The following is a 17,155-nucleotide window of genomic DNA, read 5'->3' on the forward strand; positions in this document are numbered from 1 at the left end:
CATACACACAATGGAGTATTATGCAACAATAAAGAACAATGATGAATCTGTGAAGCATCTCATAACATGGATGAAACTGGAGGATTATGCTGAGTGAAATAAGTCAATCATAAAAGGACAAACATTGTATGACACCTCTACTGTAAAAACTCATGAAAAAGTTTACACACAAATGTAATAATCTTTGTTGGTTATGAGGGATGGGAGGGGTGGGGGGGGAATACTAAATAGAAAATAGATAAGTGGTAACTTTGGTGAAGGGTAAGACAGTCCACAGTGCTGGGGAAGCCAGCACAACTTGTACAAGGAAAGGTCATGGAAGCTCCATAGACACATCCAAACTCCCTGAGGGACTGAATTCCTGGGCAGAGGACTGTGGGAACCATGGTCTTGGGGAACATCTAGCTCAATTGGCATAACACAGTTTATAAAGGCAATGTTCTACATTCTACCTTGGTGAGTAGCGTCTGGGGTCTTAAAAGCCTGTGAGCAGCCATTGAAGATACTCCACTGGTCTCACGCCTTCAGGAGCAAGGGAGAATGAAGAGAACAGGATACAAGGAAAAGATTAGTCCAAAGGAGTAAAGGACCACAGCTACCAAGGCGTCCACCAGACGGAATCCAGTACAGGTAGATGGTGCCCGGCTACCACCGCTGATTGCTCTGACTGGGGATCACAACAGAGGGTTCTGGGCAGAGCTAGAGAAGAATGTAGAACAAAATTCCAACACACAAAAAGAGACCAGATTTACTGGCCTGGAGAAACACCAAGAATATGGTCCCAGATACCCTTTTAGCTCAGTGGTGATGTCACTTCCGAGGTTCACCATTCAGCCGGGGATTGGACAGCCCCATAAAACAAAACAGAACTAATGAGGCACAGCAGTCCAGGGACAAGGACTATAAGGCAGGAGGGGACAGGAAAGCTGGTGATTGGGAACCCAAGGCTGAGTAAAGACAGAGTTGACATGTTGTGGGTTTGTTAACCATTGTCATAGGGCATTATGTGTACTGTTTAATGAGAGACTATTTTGTATGGTAAGTCTTCATCTAAAGAACAAAAATAAATTATCTGTGTGAGATCAAATTGACAACAGCAACTCAAAAGGTTTGATGGGAAACCTAGGGAACGGTGAGTTGAAGACAATGGTGATGGAAAAATTTGTAAAGATAGTGAGAATAGTAGCATAACTGGAAGAACATAATCAATGTCACTGAATTGTACATGTAGGAATTTTTGAAATGGCATATTTTTGGCTATGTATTGTTTAACCGAAAAAAAAAAAAAAGGTCCTCCAAGGTCAAGAAGGGAGAGCATTGACATGTCATGGGGTTGTTAACCAATGTCATAAAACAATATGTGTACTGACTGTTTAATGCGAAACTATTTGTTCTGTAAACCTTTACCTAAAGTATAATAAAAAAATAAATAAATAAAATAGAATCAGGAAAAGTATGTCTCAGGGTTGTATACTTTTACCATACTTATTCCATCTGTACACTGAGCAAATAATCCAAATATGAAGAAAAATGGGGCATCAGGATGGGAGGAAGACTCTAACCTTCAATATGCAGATGATGCAATCTTTCTTGCCAAAAATGAAGAGGATTTGAAGCACTTATTGATAAAGGTCAAAGACTATAGCCTTCAGTAAGGATTGCACCTCAACATAAAGAAAACAAAAATCCTCACAACTGGATGAATAATAACATCGTGATAAACAGAGAAAAGATTGAAGTTGTCAAGGATTTCGTTTTACTTGGAACCACAACCAATGCACGTGAAAGCAACAGTCAAGAAATCTAATGACATATTGCATTGGGCAAATCTGCTGTAAAAGACCCCTTTAAAGTGTCTAAAAGCAGAGATGTCACCTTGAGGACTAAGATGCACCTGACCCAAGACATGGTATTTCACCCTTTCTCAACAGTACACGCTCAATCTCCACCAATTCACCAATCACTCTAGCTGAACTCTTACTTGTCTCAGGCTACATTTTGCCCTGGTAATCCCAGTTCTTACATCTTATCTCTCCCAGAAGGCCCCCAGCTCTCAGATTTTAGGCCAGTTGGTTATCCTGTAATCTCTAATCTCAGCTCTTCCATAAATTTAAGAAAAAAATATCATGAATGTGTTATTTGCCCAGATTTGTTATTATTTTACAATTTTGAGTAATGTTTTTTCTAGTTCTGTACATTCCTAAGAAGAAAGTAAACCTGTTTTTGATTCTTTAAATTTCAATGGCAGTTACATAGATGGAATCTGTGAGTTAAATTCACTATTAGCAAGTAACTAATTATGTACTTTTTAAAGCTATATCTATTATCTTCTTTTCCTTTACAAGGTGTGTAAGAAATTCCATTTCTGATATTAGAAAACAGTGGCCAAGATATATATCTGGTATAACAGAGCAAGCTAAGAATAATTGCAGAAATCCACCTAATATCTGCTCTCTTCTTGTCTGATACAGTTTAAATTTTACTGCAATGATTTAATTTCTTCTGTTTTATAAGGAAGGAGCCCTCTTGCTTATGCAGTCACCATCATGTATGATCATCACTGGTTGCCACTCAATTCTAGTCTTTGGTACTTTGACCATTTTAAACAAAATCCAATATTATATAAGATTTAGAAGCTTTGGTTACATTTTAACCAGAAGAACCCCTGTTCTCTTGGTAAGCTTAAGGTTATTACTGTATTTAACTGGACTGAGGGTCTAGGGGATTTATTATAAAATGCATATGGTGAAGGCAGGTCTCATTCACCTTCCATTTTTGAGACAGCAATTTAGTTGTAACAAGGATATAAAGAACTTTAAAATATTATTGTGCTAAGCAAGTGGTGCTATGCTTTTTCCTTTGTAATTTAAATCTCTCCAACTTGATTTTCTTTGTTTGGAAGCCTTACTGATGTCGTAATATAGTTAATAATAATAAAATATATATAAGTGGTGATTTTAGTAAATATTTAGTGGACTAGCTGGACAGAATATTCATTCATCTTAGTAAAGGCAAATTCAATTTTTGTGAAGCTTCTGATTTTCCTCTCACGTGTGTTTGAGGAAAGATTAGATTTTTAAATGGTTTACTCTTTGCATTGTGGAGTTGTTTTTGTGCTTTTTTGTGCTTAAATCTTCCACATTACAGGTCCCTCATGAGAGCTGACACAACACAATAAAAGATATAGATGGATCAGTAGTAAATTTGTGGGTATTTTTTCTTTTTAATAAAGTCTTTGTAGGGCTTGTAAATGCCTTAGGCAACTTTTTCTTGTTCCTTACTCTTGTCATAAGGCCAGGTTACAAACAAAAAACAGCAATTCCTTATAAGATTAGTTTACATGTGAAGCAAGTAGGATATGTCAAGCGGCCTTTTAGTTGAAAAAAAAAAAACATTATTGTTTTGTTTCTAGGCATCTTCTATTAAAGAAAAATCAAGACACTTAATATATTTTCTTGAAGTTTATGAACTTCAGATTATTATGAAACAGCGACATATTCAGTCACTGAAACTAGAGTAAAGTGTATTGATATGCCTTGGGACTTGACCATTTTTTACTATTTTATGATGACCAAAAATAAAAGTATGTGGTAATATTGGTATTATGACATCTCATCTAAAAGTTTCACTTTTCAGAGCCAACTATGCCCTAATATTCCCTACCTTCAAAAGAAATTATATAGCTTTTACCATAGCCACAACCAATTGCTTTGTAAATTAGTTTGTCCCTTTGTTCTAAATACTAACCTGCAGGAATGGGCATGTTCTACATAAATCTAGAGATAGCCCTTGCATGTTCATTAATCATTTTGGTGTCAGGAATATAGAATTTTGATTTGATATCTTTGCCCAAGAAACCTTCTCTAAGTTCTAACCAAGTGAAGTCTGGGACTGTTCACTGACATTATAAGTGAATTAAAAATAAAAAATCATGCATTTCTGTTGGTTTTCTGTGTGTTCATATTTGAATCATTATGAGCCTTAAATTAAGGCTGATGTTTTACTAAAGACTGAAGAGTTATATACTGGAGTAGGTAAATTATAATGACCTAATCATACAAAATATATTTAACAGCGCCAGTCTCCATTTATCCATTCATGATGGTTATAAAAACTCAAGGTCAGTGGTAATTTCCCTGGAAGCATCAAGTGGCTATTAGAAAAAAAACAGGATATGTTTATTGTTTGCTTAATATTTTATTTCCCACTAAATCAAAAGCAGAGTCCTGGTGGTGCAGTGGTTAAGAGCGCGGCTGCTAACCAAAAGGGCGGCAGTTCGAATCTACCAGCTGTGCTTTGGAAACACTATGGGGTAGTTCCACTCTGTCTTATAGGGTTACAATGAGTCAGAATCAGCTTGAGGGCAATGAGTTCTGAGAGTTTTTTAAAATCGAAAGTTGTGAACTCACAAGTTTGTAAGAGCCAGGTAAATCTCATAAATGAGTGAGACTGGCTAAGGGGAAAACAGTCAACTGGATAGTATCTGCTCAGCTGCTATTCTGTTTCAACTGACTTGTCCATGGTGGTATGTGAGCTCTGTTTTATCTGATTCTCCAGTTATTCAACAGAAGTCATAAATCTAGATTATTTTTTTTTTATTCAGACATGACCTTATGCATAAATGTATGAAGTTAATTAAGAATTGTTTATAGAGTTTGGGATTAGAAAAACGCACACACACACAACCTCAGGGTGAGCCCCACTCTCAGATACCAGTTTGCAAACATTGCACAAGTCTATACCATTTCAAGAGGGTGGAGTTTCATCTCTGGTTCAATGTTGTATCCACCGTGCAAATTTCCTGATAGATGGTAGGTCCTCCATGGTTGTTGAATGAATGAGTGCTTTTAGTAGCTTACTAAATGTATTCCATTTATTCTAACCTTATACTTGATATAAACACGAAAACGAGACAAAAGCACTGGTAAAAAATCATAAAAAAAAAATACACACATAGACTCAGTAAAGTCATGGGCTTCATAAGGTTGTCGTTGCTGTTGTTGTTGTTAGGTACTGTCGAGTTGGTTCCCACTCATAGTGACCCTACGTACAACAGAATGAAACACTGCCCAGACCTGCACCATCCTCACTATCGTTGTTATGCTTGAGCCCATTGTTACAGCCACTGTGTCAATCCACGTCCTTGGGGGTCTTCCTCTTTCGCTGACCCTCTACTTTACTACGCACAATGTCCTTCCCCAGGGACTGATTCCTCCTGATAACATGTCCGAAGTACATGAGACAAAAAGTCTCGCCATCTTTGCTTCTATTCCAAGATAGATTTGTTCATTCTTTTGGCAGTCCATGGTATTTTCAGTATTCTTTGCCAACACCATAATTCAAAGACATCAGTTTTCCTTATTCATTGTCCAGCTTATTAATGAGGTTAGTGCCAGAATTATTTTCTTACCAAGAAGCCAAAAAAAAAAAAAAAATGGTGGTCTGTGTTTTAAAAAATCTAGCCTGTGGTCTTGTTTCATTTGGTTATTACAGTATTTCAAAACATATAAGCATAACTGTAAATATATACCTAAAGTTCCAGATTTCAGATTTCTCTTCAGAATAGACAGGTCTCACATTTACAGGCCTATATTCCCAGACAGGAGTATTTGGTAGAGCTGGAAAGTGACTTCTCCCTGGAGCTCATGCTTCTTAGTTAGGCACAGTCCCCACCACTTCCTATTGTTCCATCACACTGAGGCTGAATGCCACTTGCCAATTTTTGTGGCATTTGTGTGCTCATTTTTCTTAAAGTAGAGAAATATTTCTCTGAGTCTATGTCTTGGCCAAATGTGAGCAAAAAGAGCAGTGTAACTTATATTCACACAAAAACCTGTATAACAATGTTCATAGCAGCTTAATTCATAATAGCCAAAAACTAGAAGGGGTCTGGATGCCCTTCAATGAATGGATGGTCAAGCAAGCTGTGGTACATACATGCTGAGGAATACTACTCAACAATAAAAAAAGACTGAGCCATTGATGTATGTAACAGCTTAGATGATGTCAAGGGAATTATACTAAGTGAAATAGGCTAGCACCAAAATGTTATATGTTTCTATAACATTCTTGAAATGACAAAATTATAGAGAACCGATCAGTGGTTGCCAGGGTTAGGGATTAGGAGGGTGTGAGATGGAGTGCAGGATAGAGTTGAGTGCGGTTATAAAAAAGGGCAACGTGAGGGATTCTGTAGTAGTGGAACACTTCTGTATCTTGCGTTGCCTTGGAGTAGATCTCAACTCATAGCGAACCTATAGGACAGAGTAGAACTGCCCCATAGGGTTTCCAAGGAGTGCTTCATGGATTCCAACTGCTGACCTTTTGGGTTAGCAGCAGAACTCTTAACCACTAAGCCACCAGGGTTTCCAACATAAACTTACACATGTGGTAAAAATTTCATAGAACTAAACATACATATATGGCGCTGGTGGCACAGTGGCTACAGTGCTCAGCTGCTGACTGAAACGTCAGCAGATAGAACTCACCAGGGGCTCCAAGGGAGAAGGATGTGGCAGTCTGCTCGCATAAGGATTTACAGCCTTGGAAACTTTATGTGGTCGCTAAGAGTCAGAATCAACTCCACTGCAGTGTTGTTTTTTTTTAACATACATACACAAACATGCACACAGCACACAGCTACATGTAACCTGGGGATTTGTGAACAAGGATAAAAGTGATATAATGGTATCAATGTTAATTTCCTTGTTGTGATATTGTACTATAATTTTCCAAAGTATTAGCATCGGGAAAAACTGGGTAAAGGCTACATGGGATCTCTCTGTATTAATTCTTACAACTTAATGTGAATCTACAAACAATTCAAAATAACATTTTTAATTTTTAAAAAGTGAGAAAAGAAATAAACTGCAGAGGGCTGCATGATTGTCCCACAACCTGCCCTCTTTCCCCATCCACGTCACCTGCCTGGTTCTGGTCCACTTTGGAGTGTGTAACTCTTACTTAGCAGTGCCACCCCTGTGGCCTGGAATGCATCTCTTCAAAGCGAGCGCTGTGAGTTTGAAGCTAGAAACAAAACAGAATCAAAGGAGTTACAAAACAGTGGCCAACATCGAGCGCATAAAGGACGGTCATGAAATTTCTCCAGAAAGAAATGTCTTTGATACTTTCTAATGACAAAGTATTCACAAAGCAACAGCAGACAGTAAGTTTTTTTTTAACTGTTGTTATCTTGGCAGGTGAATTCTGCCCAAAGAGTTCAGTGGGTCCACCCCTCTGCTGAGTCTTTTTTCTCCCATATGAAACTAGGAGAATACTATTCAGGGTAGAATCTAGTTGGGTTTAACAAAACTGCATCAAAAATTTCATTTTGATTCACCATCTTAATTTGATACAACATTGTGAATATGCTTGCAATGAAATAACATGCTAATCCAGGAAAAAAAAATCTTTGGTTATATTCTAAACCTTGCACAAAGGCAACATTAAGGCCTGGATCCTGCAATCTACTTGTGCTTCTTTTGTTTACCGAAGAAGCCAGGAGCAAGAGCAGGTAAGAAAGAATCTTCCACTCTTTTCATGCCTCAGGTCTGCCTCCATGTGTCAGTGAGGTGTAGGCTTCCAAGTAAAGGCTTAGCATTTCAAGGGCTCAGACTTCAGAGATCTGGGGGAGGGACAAATCTCTATTTGTTTATGGTCTTTAGCTCTAATTACATAATTACATTGGAAAGGGGACGGACCTCCCAGGAAAACCGACAAAGCAAACAAGGTAAAGTTGTAACAGGTCAGTCCAGCTATTATCTCATGTGCCCTCTGGAGTGTGTCAGTGTGTGTGTGTGTGTGTGTGTGTGTGTATGTGTGTGTGTGCACCAGCACATGGTATAACAGATAAAGGCAGTCAGGGGTGGATGCAAGGCTATCATTTTACCTTTAGTGCACTGTGGCACCCTGATTATCTCATTGAAATTGGAAGGTAAGCGGGTTGTTGTAGAAACAGAGAGCCTTCATGGCAGGTAATAGAGCAGACCTAATTAGCCTCAAGTACCTGTAATCCTAGGAGATGTACTTTGAGATAAAAGCTAGGGAAAGTCCCTCAGGTATGACTAATAGGTCCCCAGCCAGGTTGGCTCTGAATCAGGTGTAGTATGTCAGCTGTGCTCAATGCAGACTATTGATCCAGGAGCGCCTGCACTTTCTGCCACAAATTGAATTCAAATTTGCTTACAAGAGGAAGGCATCTGGCTTACCTGATTTATATTTCAAAATAATTTCCTTCAATGTGAGTTTGGGAGTGGTTGTTCAGTCTTTTTTTTTTTTTTAACTGTCTTTTAAAATACATCCTCTTAAATCTTGTTTATATGATTTTCCTCAAGACCATTTTGTACATCAAACGGACAAGTACATAGTAGACACATTTCTTATTTGAAAACAGCGGAGGCAAGTTTGCTTAACGATTATGGACCCTGCCTGCTTATTGATATTTCACAAGAGCAAATTTTATTATTTACTTCACAGGAAAAATGAGCAGGTTTTCTATTTTTTAACTAGTTATAAGAGTTTAAATGATTAGAAATACAGAAGAAAAATGCAGGATTTTAAGCTGGCAGTAATCTAGGATAGTGTTTTCCAAATTTTAGCAGTAGAAATATTTTATTAAAATAGAATGTTATGTTATAATCCTCCCTTTATATACACTCACAATCAAACATAATAAAGGCATTAACGGTCATCTCATTCATTCAATAAATGTTTATACTCTGTACCTGGCACTGTTCTGGGTACTGAACATGTGTAAGTGAACAAAACACAAAAACCATCATATTCATGACTTTTACGCATTGCAGTGGAGGGGATATAGATAATATACAATTAACAAAATAAATAAGTAAAAATTTCAGTAATAATAGAAGATATAAGTACTAGGAAATAAAAGATAAAAGTAGTATAACCCAGGATTTATACATAGTAAACACTTAACTGGTAAAAAAACCTCATTGTCATTGAGTTGATTCCAACTCATAGTGACCCTATAGGACAGAGTAGAACTGCCCCATAGGGTTTCCAAGGAGAGACTGGTGGATTCAGACTGCTGGATGTTTTGGTTAGCAGCCAAGCTCTTAACCACTGTGCCACCAGGGTATAGATTATACTTATTCCTGATGTAGCCAAATACTTCTGGATCATGATTTGGTGAGAAAAACCAAGGGCACCTTCCTCAACTATAAACAAGGGCAAATAAGACAAATGTAAAAATATTGGCAACTTCAAAATAAAATAAAATGTTATTGTTGCTATTGTTTAGCTAAATAGCACAAATTAGAAGCGGAAGTGAGACTTCATTTTATAGGCTTTTAATTACAGAGTTTCCCTGAATTTCATACTGTCTTTTCCCATTTCTGAGTCATAAGCTGAGGATTGGGACATTAAATTAGGCACAAAAGCTATTGGTGTGCTGGAGCCGGCGTGTACCAGTTTATGAGAGCTGATTGAGTGCATTTCTTCCTGATTCCCTATTAGGAACATACCTTTGGAAGATGGTAATCAACCATGGTGGGTGTATCCATGTCATAGAAATTGAAAAATGCTGCAGATCAGGACGTTTAAAAATTTTGCCCCTGGAGAAACGGTTATTAAACAATTACCAGCACACCACTGAAAAGAACCAATTAACTCAATTTTTACTAGTTTCAACTTATTGTTTTGTCATAGAAAGCATGTTGGTTTTCATAAGAATCCTTTGGTAAATGATCCCATTAGATAAGTCACTAGGGCTATTCCAATACAACTATTATTTTCTCATTCTAAGAATTTTCATCCACTTAGTGGCTCCTTTTATTCTCAGTCAGCATGACCAGAAGCAGGAATTGCCTCTGGTTATCTAAAGAGAAGGCATATATACTTCTTGTAATGTTCAATTTAAACAGAGTTTCTATCTGTAGAGAGGAATTTTACTATTTTATGTGGACAGTAATTGAAATACCAGTTGGAGATGAAAGCATACATAATAATATTTTGATAAAAAATCACAAAGCAGAAAGAGGGTACAAATTTTAAGATAAATAATGCAGTCTACAGATGGGATCAGATACCTTCCAGAAAATGTGGAAAAACTTGCAGATAAATTAATTTAAGAAGATGTATTCATTTGACCAGGATGAATTGTCCACTTTATCTAGATTCACCTTTGACTCAACAACTCATACTTAACAACTAATTTATGTGAGAGTTTTTCTAGCATCAAAAAGTACATTTGTTTTCTTATTCATTTTCAAAATTTAGAACACATTATTGAACTAGGATATATGGGAAAGATTAATAAGAAATCAAAATTTCTCTAGTTATCAAGAATTTATGACATGATATTTTATCTACTTTAGAAATGTTTGTCATTAAACAAACAACGTTTCTAAACTGAGAAGTTTAAAGACCATTATGTTTATTACTGTGAAACACCTATGGGGTCTAAAAATTGGACCAGGTTTGTTTTAAAAGGATGCAAGATACAAACTAAACAGCTGCCTTTTTCTTACTCATTTCACTCTATTACTAGTTAACTTAGTGGAAAAATGTAAATTTTCCAGGGATTTTAGGTTGAAGGTATCCCAGGCAGTGTAGATGTGTGCTTGACTTGAGGTCTAATTTAACTCCCATGTAGTATTGATCAGCATGGACCACCAGGGACACTTACAACCTTTCTTTGCCAAAGGTAGACAATGGTATAAGAGTAAAGTGTAATAAATGCCCTTGTCCAGTCCCATGTCGATATCCAACTGCCTTTTTGTGTGTGTGTGTGCCATTTTGAGTGCATCAGTATTTCACGTTTATTGTAGTGGGATGAAACACCTTTCAAAATGGCCAGAGAGACACTCAGCAGTAAGCGTTTAGGCAGGACAAATTGGAGTGAACAGGAGGACAGTTAGCAGGGAATATTTCTGAGGTCGAACCAGCCTGGGTAGAAGCTGAATCAGCTAAATGCGGAGTTAAGAGCTACAGTACCTGCCGCAAAGTAAATATAGATTACCCTCTTGATGACAAATTGATCCACTGGACAAGGATCTTTCAGACAAAGAGACAGGAGCAAAAAAAATTAACTACTTCACACTGACCAATTTTTTAACCCTTTATCCTATAACCATCCTGTGTATCTTCCTGTAACTTTCTGCTTTGCATCATTTCAATGTAAACTAATCCATTGAACGAGGAAATACATACGTAAAACTCAAAATTCCAATCTTCATGAGTAATTTTGAAAAACAGATTATTAATTCCTCCTCATTTATCTTATGATTCTTTATAATCACTACGTTAATGATCATTTCTAAATCTGGAAAGCATAGCAAGCCTTATGTTGTTATGATAATCACGTCTAGAAAGCTTACAAATGGGTAGAAAATCAGCCTTATGCATGAGGTCCAATTTGAATATATTCAGCAAATAATTTTAAGGCTCTACTTTGTGTCTGCCTGTTCTTATAGGTTTATTATATGCTGTCTTCAACAGATCTCTTTCGATCTAATTCATTCACTTTTTCAAAACTGACTAGATCTCACTGGGGGTACCAGTACCAGTTGCCATCCATCGAGTTGACTTTGACTTATGGCACCCCATTTGTGTCAGAGTAGAACTGCACTTTGTAGGGTATTAAATGGCTGATTTTTCAGAGGTAGATTGCCAAGCCTTTCTTTTGAGCTGCCTGTAGGTGGACTCAAACTACGAACATTTTGGTTATCAGTAAGCATGTTAGCTGTTTGCACTACCCAGGGACTCAGTGAGGGTACGGAGTAGAAAATGCCTTCATTCATTTAGTTGGCAAACATATATTTAACACTCCAAGCAAAGCTCAGTGACAGATGATGGGTTATCAACCTCAAACACTTAGTTTCTTCCTCAAGGGGTTCACAGCTTACTGGGGAGACAAGCAATTAAATAATTAAAATTGAGTGTGGTGGATAATATGGGAAGGAGCTCAGGAAGGGGAGACCAATAACCCAAGATGGTAGGAGGGACAGAGATCACAGATTTTCTGGAAGAGATTATAAGATGGGCAAGTAGGACCTCGCAGAGTTAAGAAGGGAAAAGAGGGGGCAGAGCATGAGGTAAGGATGATCATTCAAAGCCAGGAACAACCCATGTAAAGGACAGACTGTATATATTCACGGAACTAGCTAAAGCTTAATAGGGGTGCGTGCAACCAAAAATAAACACTGGTTACTGTGGTGGTGGAGAGGGGTGTGACAGGAATAGTATAACAAAATAAAATCCCTGTTGGAGATAGGCAGGGTAGAATTTTACAAAATTGATGACAATGAGTCAATGAGATAATTCTCTCTCCTAAGGAAGATTAAGACCTAGCATCAAATTGTGGCAATCGGGATGATTGAAAAAAAGAGATCATTTTGAGTTGGACCGATTGCAGACAGTTGCTTCTGGAAATATTAGAAATATGCGAGTTCCATTGCATCGCAAAAAGAAAATCGTATCACTAAAGTTTAAATAGACTTATACTGAGAAATACGATTTTTTCAGAAAAGTATTTTAAAGTATAATTGTGAATTTACTTATTACATTTTGTTTTTCATTTTAAATGAATTCACTCTGACATTTTTCAGGCACAAATTATTGTTAAATACTGAAAGTCCCCTGTATATAATCAGATCTGCCTAAGGAATTGGAAGACCAGATCAAAGACTCTTCCAAATTTTGCAAACCCCAATTTTGAGCAGACCCAAAAAGCATCTAAGAAGATGCAGAATTTTATCTTCAGAAGACACAAATTTGGTTAAAGATACGTTATTTTCTGAGTGTGATCAAATAACTCCGATATTTTGTAGACTACACTTACAAAAGAGTAACTCCTTTGCTTAAATAGACCAAAATACCAAAAAATTCTTCCACTTAAACCTAAAACTAGATTCTTTATTCATGTTTCAAGGCTAATTACCCTCATTTGTGGGCCAATAAGGTACAACTCTGATACGCTAGTAACAGAGGTATGCTCCCTCCCTGAACAAGACATACCCTCCACATTAGTTGAGAAATATTCTCAACTCTTCCGATGGAACTCTCTCCTGGCTACTCCTTAGTAGAGCTTAGATTGAGGGGGGGGAAAAAAAATGAAGAGAACCACTGAAGCCAAAAGATATTCTTGGATTCCCTTCATGGCCTGGGGGATTTTAAAAAAAAAATGTATTTTTGCAATTATGCAAAGCCTGGAGACAATTTACATTGTTTCCTTGGGGGAAAGTGTATGCCTAATATTTCACTCCATCAAGTGATTAAGCAATTTAAAAATTTTATATAATCAGCTAATATTTTAAAATGCAAATAAGTGTATAAACAAACAAATAAGTAAACGCTGTATAGATTGATGGAGCTCAAATACAAAGAGATCATTTCTTTTAAAGTAGAATCCCCAAATTTATAAGTAGACAGGAATGAATGCAGTATCTGAAATATTACTTCAAATTCTCTCTGGCATTAACAGTGTATTGACTTGTGAGAAATATGAGGATAATAAAAGTTACTTCTGTCTTTTAGGAGGGAGGAGGGAGAAAGGGAAAGAGGAAAAGAAAAGGAGAGAGAGATACCATTGCTAATGAAAAGATAGCAGCCCATCATTTTATGTCAATCAAAAGTATATCAAAAAGTTCCTAGCTCTAATTTCCATTACTAAGCAAAATACCAGAAGAGTTGGTTGGATGTTTTTTTTTTTTTTAATCATGTTTTCATGTATGTAATCACATTTGTGAACACATTAGGGGGATAGAGTTACTAGCATATGTTTCCAAGTGTGTTCCATTATATTCCAACTGCAATTTTCTGAACACTAATTTACAGCTGTACTTCAAGCTTACTCCTGCTACACTGAAGTAAATACTGTATATATTTCAGGAATTGTACAAAATTATATATTTGATAACAGAGTGACTGCTAATTCAGTAAACATGGCATAGCTGCATTGTATTCACTGTGGTGCCACATGATTTCTGCACAACAGGCACACCATGGAGGGGAATTGGTATACTTTAATATTTTAAAGTCAAATTCCTGAAATCCCTGTCAACCATTTCACTTACCAATTGGAGAAGTTCCAGAATTCTACACAGTCCTATGTACGGGAAGAAAAGCCCATTTTAGAGATGACTTGACTGAAGTAATGATTAAAAAATAATTATTAAGATAACATCAAATCAAAAGCATGGACAGGAAGAAGGTAGATCACGCCTATTGATTTAACTAGCTTTAACCGAGGCCTCCCAGCACGTGTCCGGGAGAGAGAGCCTCCCAGAGAAAATGGCTGCTAACTGGAAGGCATTGACTGTGAACGCATGAGGCAATACAGCCATCTCACCACGGAGCACAGTATCTTTCACCCTTGGTGCCAGTAATGTTCATCGCTTCCCACTCTATTTTCCTTGCTCCAGGCAATGGCTAAGGAAAGAAGAGCTGCCGCGCTTAAGGCATCACGGTTCACAGGTCTCTAACTCATCTGGGGCACTTGTCTACACTGATGGAAACATTTTTTTTTGTTCAATCACTTTGAAAGCCTGGATAATAGAGGAGCAGGAAGACTTGTAGCATGGATAACAAAGTTGTTTTTTTCCTCCTTATACCGACATGAAGCTTAATTAGCGACTATACCCAACATTTATTTCACTGGCCTGTTTGTAGGCAATACAGGGGTCTTTCTAGCTCTGCAACACAGACATATGCTGAACAGCCTTTGATTTTTTATCTTACAGGTTTGTTTTACAGGACATGCCATTGCCAGCATGTGTTGCTTCAGTCATTATATAAGATTTATATCATCACTTTGGGTTTAAGAATCATCCTTCCTACCCTCGCCTTTCTCATATTCTGCCCATCACTGGGTGTTTCCCCGTCTTCCCCACCGAGGTCTGAGAAGTTCTGGGTTTCTTGTGTAGGGCTTGAAGAAAGACATCCTAGCAGTACACGATTCTCCTGGGAGAGCCCCACCCACCGCTTCTTGGGCAGGCTGTGGAACTCACGTAATTGATCATGGGGGTTATGCACGTGCCTCAAACACAGAACAGACCCCTTAGTGTAAACTTTTTGACAGAAGTCTCCCGAACAACTTTCAAAACCCGTGTCTCGCTTATTTTCCTCTTTTTTTCCTCCTGGTTTGATGTCAGTCATCAATCGAGCAGGAGACAACTCATTTCATTTCTGTGACACACCATGATGGACTTGTGTTGCAACCCTGACTTATTTTGAGAACTTCAATTTCTCAAGCTGAAAGCTCGAATGTCCCATGGTTGGAGGAGCTATTGATCTGATGTAGATGGACGGCTCGAGAGGAACTGATACATTCCTTACAGCACTTTCTTTTTCTTTGCCTTTCCTGACCACTATATAATGCAGTCTTTCTGGGAGTTTGCTGTCGTCTGCAAACTTTGATTCTGGCATCTGGTATATAACTCTTTTTTTTTTTTTTTTAACTGTAAGCTTTGTCCCCATGTAGTATTGCTCCATTTCATTTCAGATGAATTGCTTATTAAGAGTTAGTAATTCTTTGTCCATTTTACAAACTCTCCTGAGATCAAGTGATATTATTTCTAATGTGCCTGTCTAGTGATTAAAAAAGAAGAATGTATAGCATTGCCTTGAAATATAAGATTAAAATGTCACAGTAAACTTAGAATTTAAACCACTATTTAAAAATACTAATTTATAAGTCTGTGATTAACCCAATATGAGTACCACTTAAATAATGCAATTTTTTGAAAACCTGACTTGCAAAATTTCAGCTGGAAATAATTAGTTCTGTAAGTCCTTCTGCGATGGGGGAAGGTCACACCATGAGCTAGAATTCAAGGGATTTAAACTATCCTGGTCTAATTTCCCTTTCTCCAATTAATTAACATATTGGTTTAGAGATGAAGAATAGCATGTTCGGTTCCTCTACCCACTCAAGACACCGAAACGTAAATGGAAGAATTCTCTTTGGCAGATTCCATAAAAATATACCTTATTTTTATTTTAATTTTCTTTCTAATATTTATTCCCAGTTATTCATATATACTAAATTCTGTACAAGGCACTTTAGATGCATTTTCTTCATAGGACCTCTATAAAGTAAATCTTATTATACTCATTTTATAGGTGAGGACACTCAAATTCGTAATTTGTTCAAGCTCTACAAATAACAAAGGCAAAGCAACTATTGCAACCAGTTCTGATTCCATAATATGTAGGGTCCTGTAAGGATATAGAAATCATCTCAGAAAGAGACTTTAATAAAGGGACAGCTTGCAGACATGTAGACTAATAAGAATGCATAGACTAATAAGAACGCAAGCTCTTAGCCTGCTTGGATTTGATTGGGCAAGAGCAACAAAGAGCATAGATACTAGATCATACTGAGAGCTGGAACTTAGAGGAGAAGCATCCAGAAAGCTCTACACCAGAGATAGAGGTATGGCATTAAAACCTCTCTTTCTATCTACCCCTATACTTCTCATTAAGCAGGCCTGGTGGCACAGTGATTAAGCACACAGCTGCTAGCCAAAAGGTTGGTGGTTCGAACACATCAGCTGCTCTGTAGAAGAAAGATGTGGCAGTCTGCTTCTGTAAAGATTTACAGTCTTAAAAACCCTATGGGGGCAGTTCTACTCTGTTCTATAGGGTCTCGATAAGTCAGAATCGACTCAAAGGAAACTTTTTTTTTTTTTTTCCTTTTCCCATTGGTTGCATCCTACTAGAAGTCAGCCACAAAAGGGACCTGGGTGATATAGTCCTTGGGGGTCAGGATTTCTGCACAAAAGAGGGCGGAGAATGGATGGAGGAAGGCGGCAAGTCAATAAACAAGCTTGCACTCTAATTTGCTATCTGGATAGCGAGAATATCCTGGCTCTGAAATGTCAGCTCAGCCTTTGTCTGCCATGATGCATTTCTAGGAAACAATCCACCCTGTAAAGAAAAAGCAATGTCTATGTAAAACATTTGAAAAACTATAAAAAAATAAAATAAAATGTTTCATATGCATTCATCTCAGTTTTGGTGAGTATTTTTTATTTTTCCAGAAAGTAAAATGGGTATATTTTATAAAATACATTTCCTAAAATAGTGTTCGATGTTAAATTGTTCCTATAAACTATTCTTTTTCATGTCTAAAATATGTTTTAAAGTACAAATAATTTTGAAATATAACCCTAGAATTAGTTCTTAAATCTAA

This window comes from Trichechus manatus, unplaced genomic scaffold (assembly GCF_000243295.1).
Source record: "Trichechus manatus latirostris isolate Lorelei unplaced genomic scaffold, TriManLat1.0 scaffold00033, whole genome shotgun sequence".
NCBI classification, from domain to species: Eukaryota; Metazoa; Chordata; class Mammalia; order Sirenia; family Trichechidae; genus Trichechus; species Trichechus manatus.